This window comes from Spermophilus citellus, assembly GCF_964194105.1.
Source record: "Spermophilus citellus genome assembly, chromosome: 6".
Classification (NCBI taxonomy): Eukaryota; Metazoa; Chordata; class Mammalia; order Rodentia; family Sciuridae; genus Spermophilus; species Spermophilus citellus.
In genome coordinates this window covers 129,319,513-129,326,305 of record NC_138187.1, presented here as the reverse complement: position 1 = coordinate 129,326,305, position 6,793 = coordinate 129,319,513, and the positions used below count along the sequence as shown (strand labels likewise).

Genomic DNA, 6,793 nt, shown 5'->3' with positions numbered 1-6,793 from the left:
CTCCAAGTTGAGACAAAACAATTTCTGAAGAGGTTTAAGTAAAGAATCTTAGAAGTCATACAGCTCAATCCTCAATTTTATTTTTATTTATTTATTTATTTTGAGAGAGAGAGAGAGAGAGAGAGAGAGAGAGAGAGAGAGAGAGAGAATTGTTTAATATTTATTTCTTAGTTTTTGGTGGACACAACATCTTTATTTTATTTTTATGTGGTGCTGAGGATCGAACCCAGAGCCCCGTGCATGCCAGGCGAGCGCGTTACCGCTTGAGCCACATCTCCAGCCCTCAATCCTCAATTTTAGAGCGAGAAGAAGTAGATGCAGAGCTAGCTAGTAGCAGAGCTAGGAACAGACAGGATCACTGACCTCCTGATCTCGAGTGCTTATTTGGAGAATCCAGAAACTTCTGTGTTTGGCTTCACTGAGTTAGTGTTGAAGGAGAAACCAAACACACCTGCTGTAGTTCATGGGGTCAGGTGACTTTCCCTAGACCACTTACTGAATACATCCTCTTTAATGTGGTCCTGCTCGAACAGAGTCAAAGTGTTCCATGGGCAGCCCCAGTTCTTCCCAGTCCAGAAGAGGTACCAAGGGGCTATGGGGCCTTGGCTTCACAGGCAGGCACACCTTTGTCTTTCTCTGAAGCTTTGATTCTGCCCTTAACAATTCTGGACCTTACCTTAGTTCGCTGTAAAATGGGCAGAATGGCCCCAAGTTTTTTTGTCTACTGTTCCAAAGCAGTCTATCAGAGAAAGACTTTGAGCTCCTCAGAGAGAAGGCTCAGGGAAAAGACTTGGCATGGTCCTAATGAGGGTGGGGAGATCAGCGGTTAAAATCCAGCAGCAGTTGGCTGGTAGTGCTGGCCCTATGACCCTTGAGTGTCCACACCACAGGTACTTACTCTGTGAGACATTTTTTCCTCAGTTATTTTCACAATGACCTCATAAGGTGGGGTCTAACTTCATCTCAGTTTTACAAAACTGAAAGAGAGAAAGCTAAAATAATTTGCCCAAGGTCAAATTAATAAGAGGCAGAGCTGGACTTCAGACCCAGGCAACCTTACTCCAAGCTTGCATTCTTAGCTACAAGGTAAGACAAATGGCACATCTCCCTCTTGCCTTAGGGAAGGAAGGAATTGTTTGACCTGGGGCATCTGTGAGAGGAAGTAAAATAATCAAGAGAAGAAAGTTGGAGAACTTCTGGGTTACAGGAGTGGTGAGAATGGAGGAGAAACTTCTCATTTCCCTCCCTCTCAATCTGCCTAGTTCACGTCCACCTGGTCAGGTGCTACATCCAGTCTGGCCCTCTCTTGCCTTCAGGGGGCTGGTAGAAGACCATACAGTAGCCCAGGCATGCCTTTGTGAGGGAAGACATAGATTTGTGGAACTAAGGTTCTTGGTAGCTTCAATTTGTACAGGATGAAGACAGAGAAAAGAAAGTGAAGTTTAAGTTCAAGTTCCTATCTATCCCCCCACCCCAAGTCTATTTACTGTGATGCTAATAAAGCAAAAACAATAAGGTGTCTTCTTTGCATTGGTCCTTTTTAAAGCCCTGGACCTAAGGCTTTATTTATAATTTTATATATATATATGTATATATATATATATATATGTGTGTGTGTGTGTGTGTGTGTGTGTGTGTGTGTGTGTGTCTGTTCCCTCTTAAGGAGAGCTCTCCTTCCAAAGTATATGCCTCAGGGCCCCATGAAACCTGGCTGGCCCTTCCCCGACCCTACCTGATCAGCTATGTGTTAGAGTTGCACAAGGCCCTGAGAAGCACCACTGAACTCTCGGCTCCCAGAGCCCTCCCACACAGTATGAGACTTTATTGAGGGTGTGATTCAAGTCAGAGGAGAGCAGTTGGGCAGAGTTTTTGTAAAGAGGTTGCCATGTATGCACTTTTGTAGACCTCAAAGCCACCAGAAGGTGGGGACTTAGTGTGATTTTTTGTAATGATGACTCTATGATTTCTCTCCACAGAGAAGGGCTCACACAGACTGGCACAATTTGAAGATGTGTGATCTGAGAGAACATTCACCTACCAATTGCTGAGTTCCTTACCATTCGTGCATGGACACACATGTACAATGCATGTGTGTAGACATTTTTGGTCTCTCTTCTATGGGGTGAGTCACTTCTGTGACAGTCATATTCTGGGACCAGGGATACTCAGTTTATCCCAAGGGTCTACAAGACTCAGCTTCTAGATGTCTACAAATGGCCAGCACTGGTTTTGCCTGCTTATGAAGTCCTTTCTTACCAGGCTCTGGCCAGATTTAGGGGAATGGAGATAAATATAGCTTTGAGATGCTGAGGGTATATGAGGGAAGGGAAGGCAGAGAGAAAGACCAGAAAATGATAACCTCATGGCCTTTCATCTGTCATGGGCATGGCCTATTTCTTCACATCTGCACAGTCATCCCTAAGGCACAGTCTAGCTAGCTAAAGTAAAAAGGAGGAAATTATTGGAAGGAGGCTGGGGCGTTTCAGGATGTCCTTGGGTGGTTGCAGGCCACAGAGGGGTTGGAACCAGAGTGAAATTAATGAGAAAGTCAGCCCCTGGCTTTTCACTTTCCTAGGCCATGTGACTACGCCTTTCTGCTTTTGTTGGTGCCCACGGAGCCTATTCTTTCCTCAGACCAGCTTTCTCTGCATCTCTGGGCAGTCTGCAGAAGAACACAGCTACACAGCTCTCGAGGTTGCTCATCTTGAATTCAAGGGGTCAACAGAGACGGATTAGATCAGTGCTCTCAAGTCCCAAACCCAAGTTCCTGGGAGAAGGAGACTAACTGCTCAGCTCAGCTTAGGTCCAGTGTCTTCCCTCCAATCAGCATCAGCCAAGGGCCGGGGCCACGTGGCTGCCTGGGTGGGAAAAATCCTGAATGGTGTCCCAAGTCAAATGGCTTGTCCATCATGAACACCACCTGACCCATCCTATGGGAGAAGGCCATGTCTCCTGAATTCCCATAGTGATTTGTTCTTTATCTTGATATTTACTTCTTTCTTGATATTTTCTTCTTTTTTAATAAAAATTTTATCCCATGTCCCTCCTATCTATATACTAGTTTATTTATCCTTATATATTTCACAGATGTGGGAAACAAATTAGACAAATAAACTTAATAAATATCTGAAGTCATGATAATCTCCAAATAAACCAATTTTCAGAAAACTTAAGCAACCAGGTCGAGTCTTTCATTTCACTGAATTATCTTGATTTGATGGAATCCATTAGTTCAAGCAATTTTGCTTAAAATATATTAAAATTTTTAACTGGCACATAGCAATTGAGCACATTAATGGGGGTACAGTGCATTATTTCAATACTTGTACTCAATGCATAATGATCTTATTAGGGTAATTGGCACGTTTATCACTTCCTCACTAGATTGTAGTTCTGATCTTCATCTATCATATTTTTGTGTTCTTTGTGCCTAAAGGGCACATTCAAAATCCTTTCTACTAACTATATGAAATATTCAATAAGTTGTTATCTGTTGGGGGCCCTGAACAGGAGCTGAGTACTCCCCCTTAGCCTTGAGTAATGGGGGTATGGAACTGGCTTTGAATGCAGTGTGAGGAGGCATGTTGGCCTCACCTTCTCTTGGCAAGGAGGTGCAGCTCTGGGATTGGGCATCACCCAATGGGACTGGGCTACACCCCCGTGTTTGCTGTAACACATCCCTTCCTTATTTGGGTGGAATTTTCTATCAAATGCCTTTCCCCTAAATAAAAACGGGGATTTGGGGTGCACTGTCTCTTTTGCCTCCCTTGCTCTCCTTACCCTCCAGCGTGGGAGCTAAGGTCTCAGAGCTGTCCCTGACCCCTGGAAAATGTATTTCTGTGTTTGTGTGGTCTTTTCAGTGCCAGCCCAATTCACGCAGAGTGAGACCCTGACTCCATCCATGGGCAATAGTTATCAATCATAGTTATCCTGCTGGGCTATACAACCTTTGAAATTATTAGAAATTATTCTTAGCATCCAATAATACCCTTCTATGCATTAATCATCCTCTCTCTTTCCTGTCATCGTCCACATACTTTAAAGGCTCTGGATACCACTATTCTATTCTCTACTTCTGTGATCAACCAATTTTTACTGAGTGCCTTCTATGAACCAGGCACTGTGCCGGTTGCTGAGGATTCGACATTAAATAAGACTAAGGAAGTCCTTGCCCCACTGAGCTTCCAACTTAGTATGGAGACCATCAGAGAACAGGGGCTACTGTGAACTGGAGTGTATGCTAGTGCTGAGATTAGAGATGTGTCCATCCCCAGCACAACCTGAAGGAGCTCAGTGTCCCTGGGGGTCACAGACAAATGGTTAGATACATTGCTGTCAACAGGGCAGTGTTATGGTGTTGGGGAGAAGTGTCATAACAGTGATTTACCAGCTGGGGAAAATGGGTGGCCAAGGGAGGTTTTGCTTAGAGCAATGACATGACTGAATTTTTGGGGTGACTAGGAGTTTTCTAGGGACAGCATTTGTTGGATATGTGAATGTGCATGTGTTTGGAGGGCGGGTTGGGGACAGGGAAAAGGAGATAGGAATGACAATGATCAGACCTTTCTAGACAGAGTAATTTATCTGGGAGGAGATTGCTGGCATGGAGAAAGGGCTGATATGTCTGGAACACAGGAACATGAGAGGAAATAATGGGGAGACTGGCAACAGACCCTCTTGGCCTTGTGTGCTAAACCTGAGAGGTGAAATGCAAGTATCCCCAGCCAGCTGCCCTGGGGTCTGAAGGGGAATAATTTTGGCCAGGCACTAGGGTCAGACTGAGCCTTGGAGACCAGATAGCCTCTGGCCAGGGACATAGGGTAGAAAGCCTCACTATGAGGTATTGCTTCAATACTGCCATTGTTGACCTTTGGCTCTTGGAGAGAGATAGCTGGATGAGAAGACACTAGTGATATTCTTCCTACCAAATGGTAACCTTCCTCAGAAAGCACCAGATCATCCAACTATTACTCCCTCATGAGTGGAATGGATTTTCTAAGTTTTGCAATTGAATTTAAGAAATCAAAAGAAAAGCTGCCCACTTGTAGTTAAAAAAAAATAAGGTTAACCGAAGTGGGTCTCCACACCCCTTTGTCTTTTAAGTTAGGATCCCGTGGTCCCTTGACCAGTGATATGATGAGGGCTAGAGAGAAAAGGGATTTCTAGAGACTGTTCCTACAGGCAAATGTTCCTCACTGGGCTATAGTTCTACTCTTCACTGTCCCAATGTGCCTGGAGAGAATGGAATGGAGCCTGCTTCCCGAGATCTTTCTATGGCAAATTCAGACCCTTCACACCCTGGTCCCCTCCTACTGTCCAGCTCTGTCCCCATCCTCTCCCCACTCCCTGTTAGCCGCCAGCCTTGCTGGCCCTTCTCCAGATCACTCTTACACAAGTTTTTCTCTCTCTTCTGCCTTTCTAGACAGGTCATCTTTCTAGACAGGTTTAGCTGATCCTTCCAGGTCAAACTCAAAGACTCCTGTCACTGTGAAAGCTACCACAGACTCTGAGTCAGCTCCCTTGACCATGTTCGCCCAGCACTGTCGACTGACTTCTGTCTGTCCTCTCACCTCACGGTATTAGTTTCATTAGTTTCATGTTAAGTGGACTGAATTTGTGGAGCTCAGGGACCTTAATCATCCCTGTATTTCTAGGTACGAGCAACAGCACCTGCCACATAACAGATTCTCAAAAATACTCTATTGGTTAGTGAAGGGTGGTTTATCTGGGCCTCTTGTCTGTTGGGGCCGGGTAGGATGAAGATAGTTTGGGGAAGAATTCTAACAAGCAGAAAATGGCAGAGGCTTTCCACCTGAAAGAAACAGTATGGGACAAGGTCACTCAGGGGGGAAGGAAGGCATGGGCAAATATGGGAGCCTGGAGGGAAGTGGAGAGAAGGGAAGAATGTAGCAAACAAAGCTCTGAGCATGGTGCTGGCTCATGAGATACCTTGTTACACTGGCCTTTCCAAAAACTTGGTGAGATCTGGTCACAGTGGTGCACACCTGTAATCCCAATGGCTTGGAAGGCTGAGGCTGGAGGATCATGAGTTCAATGCCAGCCTCAGGAATTTAGCATGATCCTGTCTCTAAATAAAATACAAAAAAAGGGTTGGGTATGTAGTTAAGTTAACTCTGGGTTCAATCCCCAGTACCCCCCCCCCCAATACAAAAAAAATAAGGTTATCAGAAGTGGGTATCCACACGCCCTTGTCTTTTAAATTAAGAACCTGTTGGTAAGGAGACTGTCATCTACAGAGAAGGAAACTGAGTCTCAGGAAAGTCACATGGTTTATGAGTTGGTGATGGAGATGGGGTTGCACTTGAGAACCCGTTAGATTCTCAAGCCTGTGGCTTATCAAGACCTCAGAGAAAAGTAACCGATTCAGGTTGCTTGGAGTGAGTGAAGAGGAGTGAGAGAAAGGAAGTGTGGAGAGGTGTACATTTCAGAGTTATACTATTAATAATACCCAGGGTAGGTTTTGGTTTCTTCTTTTTCACTGCCTTGCAGATTCCAAAACCTGTGCTAGGCACTTTTAATATGTCATTTCATCAAAAGTAACAACAGCCCTATTAGCTGATCACCCGACTTTACAGATAAGGAAACTAAATTTCAGTAATTTGTTCAAGGTCACACATAGCCCATAAATGATGAACCTGACTTAGGTCTTTTGATTCTGCAACCCAGGTTCATTGCCAAAGAGCTTAAAGTGTGAGTTGTAACTTATTAATTAAATTCTCAATGATTTATAGACATACGATTTCTTTTTCTTTTCTTTTCTTTCTTTTTCTTT

General features: G+C 44.4%; 1 long non-coding RNA gene across 1 annotated transcript; it reads left to right on the top strand.

The window, feature by feature from the left end:
* The first annotated feature begins 463 nt into the window (after positions 1 to 463).
* LOC308651516 lies at positions 464 to 3,131 on the top strand. Its single transcript, XR_014022572.1, has 3 exons — positions 464 to 1,086; positions 1,977 to 2,122; positions 2,576 to 3,131. It is a non-coding gene; the product is annotated as an uncharacterized lncRNA (long non-coding RNA).
* Positions 3,132 to 6,793: the final 3,662 nt, after the last annotated feature.